Raw genomic sequence first — 14888 nt, 5'->3', positions numbered from 1 at the left:
AAGAATTTACAGGTTCTTCTTGTATCTCTGACCTAGTCTTCGTGCTCCCACGTGTACGCAAACAAAGAGAAAAAGTTGATTACTAATTATATAGTTTTGGCCTTTTATGATGAGAAAAACCAACTTCATTTTAATAGTGTAATTATAAAGTGGACAAAAAAATTATCAATTATGAACGAAAACGAAGGACAAAAGTGTATCAACTTTGCCAGCTATCATCTTAATAAACTGCACTCTTTTACTTCTCCTCTTGATGTTGACAAAACCAATAATTAAACTTTATCATTTATTCTAAACCAAACTATCATATACCTGCCCTCAAATTCATACAAACGCAAAAACTTATTCCTACTTTTTTAAGTTCCAAAACTTAGTTTTCAAACTATATCCTTTTCAGATAATCACTCCTAATTCTAAAGTATTGAAATAAAATAAACTTACTTTATTTAGTGTACATATATTGTTATTGATTAATTTAGTTCGATCATTATTATTAGATAATCACATTTGAAATTAACATTTTTAAAATGATTATTTATTGGTCAATTATTTTTGGTGACTTTTTTTTAATCGATCTTGATCATTTTTGTGATTTTTTTTACCAATCATTCTTAGGTTAATCATCCAGATTGAATGACAAGACCAATCAATTATAAAATAAAAATAAAATTAACACTTAGTTAATAACAATTATGAATTAATATATTAATGTTAATTAATGTATGATTGGATGGATCATGATTAGTCTAACAAAAAAGAACTACTCTAAAAACCTAACAAATAAAAGATAAAAACAATGGAAGACAAACAATTTAAAATGATTTACTCTAACCAATTTTGTTCACTTAAAAATTTATCTTAAGTTGGTAATTGTCTTTCCCCACTTTTTTATTTTCTTCAAACCATTTAATACGAGTCTTTTCTAATTCCCTATTGAGTCTAACTTGAATTATTCAAATTTTGACCAGTCTTTAATTTTAAACCTGACTTTGTTCTTTAAGTATACACTAACTAGAATTACAGGTCAAAAATTACACCACGTCTTGCTTTCATTCAATACCTATATTTATGTGTTTTACTTTAGTATTAGAGATCATAGGTCCATGTTTATATGTTTGTTTTGTTTTTCTTCCCTTCATCACAAATTTGAGTTTCACCTTTCTTATACTAGAAATTTGACTTAATTAATTGCTATTTTATAATTCGGTCAATGTATGATTTTCTCCTGCATTTTTTAAAACATGCATAATTAAACCTCTGGATTTGTCTTCTTTTTCTTTTACTCGAAATCACTCACAAATTGGTGAAACTCACTCACAACATTAAATTTAATTTTAAATAGTTAATTGTGTCCCTTTTTTAAATCACATAATTCTTAAATGTCCACCAAATTTCTCACTTGAAACTTCAATTTAAAATTATTTTCTTACTTGAGATTCTCCGTAAAACTCTAAAGATCTAGATATTGAATCAAAAGAATCTAACAACTGGTGAAGTGGTGAATGTGGTTTGAATAATTTTCCAACACATAATAAAATAAATAAATCCAAAACTATGTATCCAAGTTCGTTTATTGAAGTGAATTCTAAGTACAACAGTGTAATAAGAGAGAGAGAGCGAGATACACGACAAGATCCACTTTGTGCCTTCCCCTGTTTTCGGCACTGCAATCAATGGGTCCGTTTTATTTTTGGATTTCTGTTTTAAACCCAACACTTTCACGGCCACGTGGAAAATCATAACGGGCCTCGTCAATGGGCTCCTCTTAATTTCCATTAATAAGATGAAAATGACTTTTCAATTATTGTTACTTTTTTATTTTCATTTCTATGGGAGTGTATTTTTTCTGTCCCTCTTTTTATGTTTTTGGGTACCAACAAATATCGCAATACCCTTTTTTCTTTGTTTTTACTTTTTAAGGTTTGTTTAAATAAACGTTTTGATAAGTTATACATTAACAAAAAAAAATGCATATAAAAACTTTACGAGTCTATATAATAACTAAGTAACAGTCTTTTTTGTGACAATACGAGACAATTATATTCCTTGTTAAGACATGGGTATTGTGGTACCATAACATGTGTAGGGAAATTTCTTAAAGTTGATGCACTTGATTCCATTTATGAACGAATAAAGGAAAAATAGTTTCCACTACCTAAAGTTTTGCTATTTGTTATGGCTCACTTCAGCATTTTGCTTACATTGTTTTCAAACTACAACTCTACTGCTTCGTAATTGTTTCCTTTTATGCAGCTTTTTTCATATTATGTACATTAAGTTGCTGCAGATGGCAATCATTATAGAAAACACAAACTGATAGGATAGACCGAGTTCAATTGATTTTGAACATTGTGAGACCGAGCAGCAATTAAATTCAACAAACAAGTGGAAAATAATGGAAGGATACAAAGTTTTACAATAAGATAAAACAAGAAATTTACATAAGTTTATATCATATTGGATACAGATAATATTTATATATAACTTATACGGATATTGGTTTAAAAAATATATGTAGATATTTTAAAATTCGTAGATACACATAAATATTTAAATATATTTTTATAAATTATTAAAATAAAATTTAAATAAAATTACAAAAAATATATAAATTATAATATAAATTAAATTGAATATAAATTAAAATTTAATTTTAATTAAATTTAACCTTATAAAATATAAATTAATTGTAATTTTAATTAAATTTAATTTAATAAAATATAAATTAAAGTTTTATTTTTATTTTTTAAAAGTAGCGGATATCTGTGGATATAAATAGTATAATACTCGTATTCAACCCGTTTATAAGCGAGTATTAAAATACCTTGAATAGTAAATATCTGCGAATACCAATTATCCATTGTGAATTTTATTCACGGATATCCATGGAAGCAAATTTTTTTGTCATTCCAACATAAAATACTCTGTAAAAACTTAACCCAAAACGAACAATATTTTATCAGTGTTGAAACTTATGTTTTCTTACAAATAAAATCTTAAAATATCTAGTATAAGCTTAATTTCTGACAGATATAATAGAATTGTGTACACATGCATAAATATAAAAAAATTTAAGATAAAATTTAAAAAGATAGGTTTTTTTTGTATTGTCAAATTTCTTTTTTTCAGTGTATTTCAGAGTCTCAAATCCACTCTCCCACGTGTATTTCATGATCTTGCTGTGATCATGAAAAATGGTTATGAAGTTAATAATTGATGTTAGCATATACTCATGCATTCCAAGGAATAATGATGAAGTTAATTTATGGAGAAAAAAAATGATATTAAAAGAATATGAAGGAGAAGATATAGATTGATTTTTTGAGGGTGGGGTCCAAAGGGGGTGTGATTGTGAGTGAAATAGATTTAAGGTACATTACTCATAGGGTGTCTTTTTTTCCACATACGACATGCGACGAAGACTTGCATGACCTTTTGATCTCTGTTTTCTGGTATTGGTAACGCAATCAGACGTGTCGATGGATTAAATTTGAACATGGTGGGGGCGCAATTATGCTATCTTTAACCAATTTGGATTCTCTCTGTCCACATCATCATGGAACACTCCGTCATAATGCAACAAAGACGATAATACATGTGGGGGCTAACGTGCTAAGCAGAACAATGCAAAAGAACCAATGAAGGTGGAGCATATCGAAGATGTCTAAAATCTGTAGCATGAGCAAAGCCAATTGGAATTAAAGAAGTTGAAGTTAGAAGAGCAAATGTCCAAATATGTATGCACATCCTCCTTTTTCTTTCTATTGCCTTCTCAGAAATCCTACCCAATTGCTTTCTTCATTTCATATACGACACGTCTCCTGCATTTTTCTGAGTCACCAGGATCATTCTAATTCGGAAAATTTCTTGACTTCATTTTATGTTTGTCAAATCATCAGCTTTTCCAACTTAGAAGTTCTTCATTTCAATCCACTCTATTAATGTTAGTGATAAAATAACCACTTATACACACCAACTATGAAAATATCAAAAAGAATTTATTATCTTTTTGTAAATTTTGTGGTCTAATTCAGTTATTGAGTGCAGAGTTGTCAAATATTGAACAAGTCTTTTAGAAGAGAATGATATTTATCATTTGTATTAACACCATTTTTTGACACCATTTTGACACTGTATACGTGTCAAAATGTGGTTGGATGATTTCAAATTAAAAAAATAAACTTTGGTTTTTCTCTTCCAAATATACCCCTGCCTCAACTTTTTTAATTTAAAATCGTCCAATCACATTTTGACACGTGTGCAGTGTCAAAATAGTATCAAAAAATAGTGTTAAAATATCATTTTCCTTGCAATTATTTTAACGATAAAATTCACAATGAGTGGTTGAATATTCTTTTGGGAGGTTGGATGTAATTAACTCATACTGTTTGTATTGTTATATCTTATTATGTCTTATTCATCTTTGATCTTATAGTTTGTGGTTTAGTTTATATTTATTTTGTATCTTCTCATAAGTTTGGATTGAGTTGAAAAACTAATTTCAAATCAGGATCTAATGAAACCATTACACTCTTGCTAGAGGCTCTCACAAGATCTAGAAGGGTGTGCAGTCTTACACAATAAAGTAAAGATTTATTCTACCAAAAGTAAAGGAATCACACTAGGGTTTGAAATCCTTTAATTATAGTGATTCAAGAATGAAACTAGATCTAGAAAAGGAATACTACTTCTGGGATATAAGTTCAAAGATGCAATAAGCATAATCAAACCAATAATAGTGCAGTAGCAGAAGAGTATGGAATCCAACCTTATTGTTTAATCAATACTCAATTCACTTCAATTTATTTACATAATTTATTTGTCCTATGATCACCAAATCTTTTACATTGTTCCATTAAAATATAATGGTAAATTATGAGTTTTCTTGAAAATATTTTGTGGATACAACACTTGAGATACTACTACGAATCAATACACTTGTTGGATTGATTGTGGAAAATTTTATAGCAAAGGTTGCCAGTGACGTAACTTAAATGGGTTGACTTTTGAGTTGTATTGTTTTGGTAATGATACTGTAATTATATTATTGTAATATATAATAAAATTAACAATACTCCTTATCATATTCTCTAATAGAATTCCTTATAAAGGTTGTAATAAAATTTCTTATGAATTATGAAAAAATGGAGAACCACCTTTAAAATATTTTAAAGTGTGTGGACGACTTACAAAGTTTAATATACCTTTTAATAAGAAAAATCTTCTAGTGAGAATATTATTTATGATTCTTCTCATTATGGCATTCATTGTGTGAAATTTCTTAAGATTATTGAAGGATATATTAATACAAATTGAATGGTGTTTTCGATAACATAAAATCAACTATTGGTTGTGTTTTTACTTTGGGTGGAAGTCGCTATCATGAAAATCTGCTAAATGAAATGGTGTTTCATGATATACCATGGAAGCAAAGATTCTTATTGTAAATACTATTGTTGTTGAGGAGATTTTTTATTATCTATATGATTTAACATTATTAAATAAATTTATACATCTTATTTCAATGCATTGTGACCATCAATTTCCCATATCTAAAGTTTCTAGCAAAAACATTATTGAAAAAAGAAGGGAACTGATTGTGAGGCAAAAATCTATCAGAAACTTAATTATTTATGGTATTAATTTTCTTGACTTTGTTAGGTCAAAAAATATATTGTGGATCCGTATATTAAAAGTTGATGCATGAACAATACTTGATTCGTCGAGGGGAATGAGACTAAAACCCGTAAATTTGTTACAATAATAGACACCCCTATCCAAGTGAATGACAATCCATGAAATGCAGTTCAATGGGTAATAACGAAGATGTTTTTTAGTACACCAATTAGTTTGACTAAATGTTATGTCTCATTCCTATAATAATGTGTACTATAAATTATGGCAATAATAAGGCTGAAGTATGTGCATTATCATACTTATTTTTAAAATACCTCTTGATAAACCCAATAACAATTATTGTAAGGGTGTAAGTCACAAACCATCCTTTGTGGGTTTACTTAATAAGTGTGATGGTGATGTCACTATTATTAAACATGGGCGAGGCCACTATTATAGACATGGACAAGTATCTAAGTGACACCATGAAACAAGATACATGTACAAGGCTGTAACGTGTAACCACTGATTAAAACATAAAATGAACATCAATATTGTATGTGTTATTTATTAAAGCCCAGTTACACGAGTGTAGCTTAAGATAATTAAGTCTCTACAAGAGATGTAGCTCGAGATAATTAAGTCTTTGCATTTTCTAGAGTGGAAGTTTATAAACACTAGATGTAAGGCTCAAACTCGAAAGGTTTCTTAGGCTGAAATACAATATTTTTTTTGGCTTCAATACTCTTTTGGTCCCTATTTTTTGCCGACTTTGTTTAATATAGGTCTCATTTTTTTTTAGTATTCAATGTGGTCCCAAATTTCATAATTTATGTTCAATTTGGTCATTTTTCATAACATCGTCTAAATAGTTAATCGTATACACGTGGGTAGTGTTTGAATGACCTATTTTATTTTTTTGATGTGGCCGCCACGTCTTCTCATTTTCTTTCAAACACACCCAAAAACCTTAGGCAGCCACCGTGACTTCTTCTGTGTTGTTAGCCACGTAACACCATTTTTGGTCATGCCACTACTATCGTCCACGATGACGACAATCATCCATTGATGAAAATAGAGACAAAAAAAAATATTTAAACCATTTTATTTTAAAAAAAATGTATTTTGTTTTTTTAATGATATGGGAAATTGTTGGAAATATTTAATATAATTAAAAAAATGAATACTTAAAATAAAATTATAGTGTTACTAATGTTTTTATGTAATATTAATTTTAAAAGTAAATGTTATTTATGGATAAAGAATTTCTTATATTTATTCTCTTAATTACAAATTATTTTATTTTAAAATCAAATTTATTAGAATTGACTAATAAGTCTTTATCTTCTACTTATGAATACCTCTAATGTGCATGAAAAAAATTAGAGTTGTCAAAATGGATAATCTGGCTCGACCCGGTCCGACTCACCACGGGTTGGTCACATAGTGAGCCAGCCCAACCCAGTTCACTTATTAGCGAGCTAAAAAAATTCGAACCCGACTTGACCCACCACGGGTTGGTGGGTTAAATGGGTTAGCTCGCTGGCTCATTTAATAATAAGTTTTTTTAAAATAAAAATATTACAATTTTTGTTAATTCAAATCTAAATAAACGTCATACTAAAATGATGTTAAACTCCAAAGACAATTAAAAAAAAAGCATCATACAATCCAAATCCAAATGTAATCCAAAAACATTTACAAAAGGCGAACAAATAAGTTTTTAATATTGATTATTTTTGTATTACTTGTCCATTTATAATAGGTTTAATCATTCTGATAGTCCCTATTTTCGGTGACTTTTCTCAATTACGTCCTTCATTTTTTATTTTTCTCAATTGAGTCCCTATTTTTGAAAAGTTGAAGCAATTAGGTCCCTGCCGTTAGTTCCGTACTAACACCGTTAAAAAGGGTGACACGTGTCAACTCATGATTTTTTTGAATTTTTTAAATATATTTTTAATTTTTTAATTTTTTATTTTTTTATTTTTTTTTAAATTGCCACGTGTCAAGTTGACATTGAGCCACGTGGCAATGACAGTGTGAGGTGGCACTGACAGTGCCACGTGTCACTATCAGACCACGTGTCATTAGATTTGTCTCAACTTGGTCCCTATATTTTTAATTTGCCTCAATTTNGTCCCTATATTTTTAATTTGTCTCAATTTAGTCCTAATTTTTTTAAAAATTTAAGAAAATTTGTTCCTTTCGAAATAAAATACGGTATGTACATTTTCCAAATTTTTGTTTTTAAATTTGTTTCTGTCATGCACATTATTAGTAATGATGTATTTCAAATCGAAATATTTAACTCTAGAAACTTTTTATGAATTATTGAGGAAGTATTGAGACTATACTTATGTAGATTACCTTCACAAAAATATTAATTATTGATATATTAACTTTTATAGGTTACTCATTCATACTTTTTAGGTTAAATGATTTATTTATTACTATATAAATAAAAATATGCCATATGTTAGTTTGTAATTTTTTTATTTTTCTAATAAAAAAANTAATTTGTATAAATTTCTTTGTAAAGATTTATATACAAATAAAATTTTGTTTGAACTTGGAGAGAAACAAAATTGTTTACTTTTCCAGAAAAATAGGACTAAATTAAGACAAAATACGAATACAGGGATCAAATTGAGACAAATTAAAAATATAGGGACCAAATTGAGACAAATTAAAAATATAGGGACCAAATTGAGACAAATTAAAAATATAGAGACCAAGTTGAGACAAATCTAATGACACGTGGTCTGATAGTGACACGTGGCACTGTCAGTGCCACCTCACACTGTCATTGCCACGTGGCTCAATGTCAACTTGACACGTGGCAATTTAAAAAAATAAAAAAATAAAAAATAAAAAAAATTAAAAATATATTTAAAAAATTCAAAAAAATCATGAGTTGACACGTGTCACCCTTTTTAACGGTGTTAGTACGGAACTAACGGCAGGGACCTAATTGTTTCAATTTTTCAAAAATAGGGACTCAATTGAGAAAAATAAAAAATGAGAGACCTAATTGAGAAAAGTCACCGAAAATAGGGACTATCAGAATGATTAAACCTTTATAATATTATAGTCTTGAATAGATAAATTTATAATGTTTTTCTCTCTTCAAACATCTTCTTCTTTATCACTATCTACAGTATAATAAAAAAAAATGTTAACTAATAATATTGAAATACAAAATAATAATTAATTAAATTAAAATAGGTGAATTGGTGAGCCAACCTGACTCACCACTCGGCTCACCACGAGTTCAACCCGGTGAGCTGGATTCTAAGTGAACCGGTTGAAAACTAACCTACATAAAAAATTATCTTTTTTTAAACACAACCCAACTCAAACCCGTGATGAGCCGGATTGACTCGCAGATTACAACCTATTTTGACAGCACTGGAGAAAATACATAGCATGTCAACTTATATATATATATTCTCTTTTAGAGATCATTCGTTACATTCAATCAATTTGACGGGTTGTTCTATTTATGGATAAAAATATATATAATTTTATTTTGTCCTTTAGGACATTTTCTTATTAAGGACATCATGTGTGGCTGAATCCATGCTATTTCTACTCTTTTTCTCGTTTACTTTTATATTTTATTCTTATTCTTTGTTATAATATTGACGAGATCTGATTAATATTTTATTATCTATATCTCTATCTCATTATTGTATAATCGTTATTATTTATTTGGATTATTTTGTTGAGTTTTTCTGTTTTATTCCCATATTGTATCTTCAAAATACACTTATGATCACTAGTTTTGAAGATTTAATTTATATTTTTAATGCTCAACAGAATAAAAAAAAAACACTTCTCCTCTTCATCTCTCTCTTCTCTTTCTTTTTTTTTTCTCAACTTCTTACTTCTTCTTTGAAAGATTTCATTTTTTATTTATATAATGCATAAAAGTGAAGTCCGTGACCATGCTTTAGCAAAGGGTGATGTTCCCTCCACCTCCACCTTTGCTTCCTCTACCTTCCCAATCTTCTCCAAAAAAATTTTAATTATAAAAATAATCTTTTTTACCTTTTGTATTTTAACTCTATTTAATTACCTTAATATAAAAATCTAAATTTCTACTATTTTTAATCGCAGTACCCCCACCTCTCAAACGTGAAATCACGTTAAATCAAGCAAAATGCAATCCTAACCCGTGAAGTCATTTTCATGTTGTGTAGTTCTTATGAAACCATTTACATAAATTTCACTTTGCAAATAATAGCAGAACTTACACTAATCAACTTTTATGTGTGTGGAAGTGCAAAAGACTCATGAGTTGTAGGTTCTTAGTTTAATGCTTCTTTAAATTCGACACAATTTTAAGCTGCATCCACCCATCTCTATTTCACTGCTCGACAGGAACTACCATGGCTTTTTAATACCAAAAACAAAAAACCCCAATGTTACTAATTATCATTGATAATAATATTAGAGGGATATATGGATATATAGAATGATAGATTGCAAACTCGCACTACTACACTGTGGCTTCTCCTCCATTCGTGTCCCGAAGAAGAAAGATCTGTAAATTGACATTCTCTCACTCCATTGACTATAATAGCAAGCTTTTTAAGCATAATTCTGGGATTTGTCTGGTTTGGGGTTTTCTTGGAAAAAAAAGAAAAGAAAAGAAAGAAAAAATGAGAGAAAGTGAAACGAAAATGGAGAGGAGAAGATGTGAAACAGAAATGGTGGAAGAGACTGAAATCCGTGAGTGAGTGATATGTAGTAAAAATAGAATTTTTAAATTAATTAAAAAATTCTAAATGAATTTGGGGAGGTAGAGGAAGCATGGTGTAGAGGTGCAGGAAGTAATACCGTTTAGCAAATTGGCAAGACGTCAATATTATGTCCTGTCTTATCTTGCCACTCATTTTTCAGTTTTTCTTTCCTCTCACGTTCCATCTCTTCCACCCAAGAGAGCTATTTTCAAAGTTTTCATTTAATTATAAAAATATCATTAAATTATAATATATAAATAGTATTATTAATCTTTATCTTAAAAAATTAATAGAACCTGTGGTACCTTCTTCTGTTTTTATATATTATTTTTTAGTAGTAAAATAATTAGAATCATGACTATATTTGACTTAGTCTAAAGATTATACTGTAATAAATAGTTATAGTGTATTTTATCTATATTATTCCATTTCATTAGTTTAGCCTTTCTAGCTATTTTGTCTCCAATACTTTGATTGCTCAGCATTTTGTATCCAAAATGCACAGTAACATGTCAAAGATCAATCTATCTTTATTCTCGGGTTTTTAAAACAACACCATTTTTATAAGAAGATAAAGTTGAAACCTAAGTTCCTACCCTAATTTCTTCGACTATCTTTAACTCGGTGTTAAAAAAAAAACAAAATAGAAAGCTTAACTAAGTTGACTGGTAGTGGTTAAAAAGTAAAAAAAGTAAAAGAATGAAGTAATGAATAATGGTGTTGGTAATAAGAAGGGACCACAACACGCACGCCCGCAGGTAGGGGACTAACCAGATCAACAGATAAAAGGGGGTAAATCAGAAAAGAATTAGAGAAAGTTGTAAGAGAAAAATAAAAAAATCTCAGCCTTTGATTTAAAAGTTAATATGTCAAAAGGTTGAAATTATGGTGGTAAGAATGAAAATCCCTCAATATCACTGTATAGGCAAAATAATTACTTAAATGATGTAATTTTATTTTTTTTCAAAATTATCAAAGTAGAAATGTTTAAAAAATTTATGGAAATAGGTTAATTTTATTAATTTGGTATGATAAGAAATGGTCTCAACCTTATATTAATTTGGTTTAATCATTTTGGAGGTATCTATTTCTGCATATTTGTATCAATTGGATGCTCGTATTTTGAAAGTTCTCAATTGGATTTCTATTTTGATAAATTGAATTAATAATGCCTTTTTGTCGTTAATTGTTGTGGACGACATTAACTTTCTTGAGAGACATGATGAGAAATCCTTTAATTACGACGTGGCACAATATGAAATTATTACATGGATATTTATTAGTCGGTAGTTGACAACAAAGGTGACGAGAGTTGGACGGAGGTGCGGTGAGATGCGACGAGGGTGTAAGGGCATGTTTCTTCTTCTTCCCTCCGTTCTGATTTGCGGGGCAAGGAGGAAACTTCATTTCCCTCTTCCTTTTCTGATTTTGATTGGGTTTTAGGACTTACTATTCATTATCTGATTTTTGAGAATTGGCACATTATTTCTAAATTTTTGGTTATTAACTTTCTTGTCCCTTTGCTCTTGCGTCTACATTGTTGTGGAGAAGGTGAAGGACTCGCGACCTGCTTGCTCCACGAAGGCGAATTGCCATGGATGTGCTTGCCTCCACGAAGGCGTATTTTAAAATTTGAAATGATATAAATATCCATGTAATAATTTCATACTGTGCCATGTTGTAATTAAAGGATACCTCAACATGCCACATTGTAAGAAAATTAACGTCGTCCAGAGCAATTAACACAATGACATTATTAACTCAATTTTACCAAAATAGAGACCCAATTGACAACTTTCAAAATACAAAGATCCAATTTATACGAATCTGCATAAATAGAAACATCCTAAATTATTAAACCATTAATTTTGACTCAGTTAGTTTTTTTTTTTTAATTTTCATTAAAGTCGGGATAATTTAGTATAGTTTGAATTGAGCTAAAATTGTGTAGAGTGACGCAATTTTAATTGTTTATACAATTCGTTTTCTATAAACTATTAAAAATAGCTAAAAATTGATTTTTATCTCATTTTTTTATAGGATGTAGATTTTGAGATAAAAAAATTTGTGGAGAAAAATTTCAAACCCTTATAACTTTTGATAGGGAGTTCAGATTGAAACACTTTATATATGAAAGTTGTTCAAAGGGATTAGAAATCCAATTTTTCAAAAAATACATAATTTACAACTACTTTTTCTTCTTTTACTTTTTTTTTTTACTGTTTTCTCTCTCTTTTTTTCTACATTTTCATCCTTTTGGTTGATAAGCTTATATTTATTAGAAAATTCTAAAAAATTTGTGATGTGTCTTTATAATAAATAAAGATTTATTAAATATTTATATTTTAGATATTTCATATTTTCAAGTACAAAATTTTTGTTTTTTTAAATTTTTTAATATATTATAATACTACATAATTGAAGTTGTGTCACTATTACATAACTTTAATTTATATACCAATACACTGAAATGGTATCACTTATGAATGACTTTAATAAAATTAAAAAAAAATTATAATTCATTCATTAAAGTCGTATCATACAAATAAAAATTCACTTTAGTGAGTCAAAGGTCGTATCAAACTTACATGACTTCTTTACAATGAAATTGTACTAAACTGACATAATTTCTTTATTTTTGTAACTTTCTTGAAATCTTCATATATCGTATAATCGTTCGGTCAACAACAAACCAGATGGTCAACCATAAATTGGACTACCAAGCGAGCCACCAATGAACCTGACCGATCACCAAGCAAATCAATCGATCATGAGTCAACACATTAACCTTATTGCTAATCAAACATGGATAAAGAAGCCAACTTACCAAACACCTCGTCATAGAGGGTTGAAGGCCTATGGCACATTACAATTCATTGGGTAAGGAGGCGATAAAGGAGCTAGTCGATGATCTCCAACACTGCCACTTTGTACGGTGTGATTAAGATTTGTGCCACAAGTTTATTCTTAAAGGACTTTGAGTCCAATACAATGGAAATTCACGCTGATTGGCCTCATCGAAAAAGCTTAGTCGATCGATCTCTGTTATTCCTACCTTAAAGTACTCAATTTTAAACCCTTTGAAGGAGACAACATATAAAGAAAACAACCACCTCTCCTTCTCAAATATAAGAGAAAACCAACCCTTCTTGGCATTCAAGCGGGTTTAGAAGTAGTGAAGGAAGTTGGGCGATGAGGCGGGTAGGAGTTATGTCAAAGGCCGAGTAGAGCACCCTGAAATCCTGCACCTAGGCCCAACTACTCTGGTGTAACTAAGTGGGTGCTACGTTCACCTCTCATAGCATGTCCATTTGGAATTTGTTGAAGGAAAACGAACAAGCAGATAATTGAATATGCGGGCATACATGTAGAAGAAGTCCATAAGACAACTCTCCCTTCCATGAAATACCTATTTGACCCCCTTGCAAACAATTAAGTTGAACATCTTATCTCTTCTATCAGCCTCGATGAGATAAGTTTGCCCAGCCTAATCCATTAATTCTTGCCCCCAGCGGAAACAAATTAATATTTGCTCACATCACGAGATGCCCAATCGTAGCCCAAAAGGACTGGAGATAATAAGCAAACCCATCCCCCTTGTTAGTAGTGTTGATGTCCAGCTCAACATCAACCTCTGTACTATTGGAGTTGTCAACTTTATTTCGTGTATCAACAATGGTAGCCATATTGCTGACCGAACCCATGTTCCACTCGGTTGATCTTAGAATGAGAGAGGAAATCGACAATGAATCCAATGAAGAGGCATCATCTACATATCCCCGCCTGCTCCTCCCTAAAGACTTTTCAGACGAAGACAAATTCACGGTCAACATTATTATCTGTGCATGTTAAATGATCAGTCTGAGCAGGTAGCATAAGAGTAAATGTGAAAATAACAGGGAAGGCCTACCTTTATTTATAATCATGTTGGCCTCCCATGTCAATCGTCAAATCAAGCTGCATCTAACGACCCAGAACACCCCGACTTTACTTTTTCTTATAAGCATGAGATTCGAAGCGTTAAGTGCTTCCCCCAATGGTAACACTTTCAAGCGCGTCCAAAGGTAGTTGGTCAGGGAACTGAATGGCCATGGAACCTTTCATGTTTCCTAAATGGTTTAAACAACTCGTTATAATTATGTGATCTTTCTTGATGGTTATCTCCCTAATAATCAAAATACCTCTCGGTCAAGTTACGTTTAAAATTACATGACGAGAGCTGAGTGACCAACTTCAAACCCCTTCACCAATCATTTAAGGCTCGAGCTTGGGAGGCTTGTGTATCGTATGACAATTTGGTCAGTCACAAACCAAATAGTTACCCATATATAGCTCAGACCACCAAGTGAGCCACTAGTGAACCCGACCAATCACCAAGTAAACCAGTCTATCATGAGTCAGCACATTAGCCTTAATGTTATTAAACTTAAAGATAAACTATGATTATTTGCGATTGGATTGTGATTAGGTCAATATTAATTAAAATTCCACCCTGAAACATATTAATAAAGGTATGAGGTAAGG

Source organism: Vigna radiata, chromosome 7, assembly GCF_000741045.1.
Source record: "Vigna radiata var. radiata cultivar VC1973A chromosome 7, Vradiata_ver6, whole genome shotgun sequence".
In the NCBI taxonomy this organism is placed as follows: Eukaryota; Viridiplantae; Streptophyta; class Magnoliopsida; order Fabales; family Fabaceae; genus Vigna; species Vigna radiata.
The sequence above is the reverse complement of the archived record's forward strand: the minus strand, read 5'-3'. Positions refer to the sequence as shown.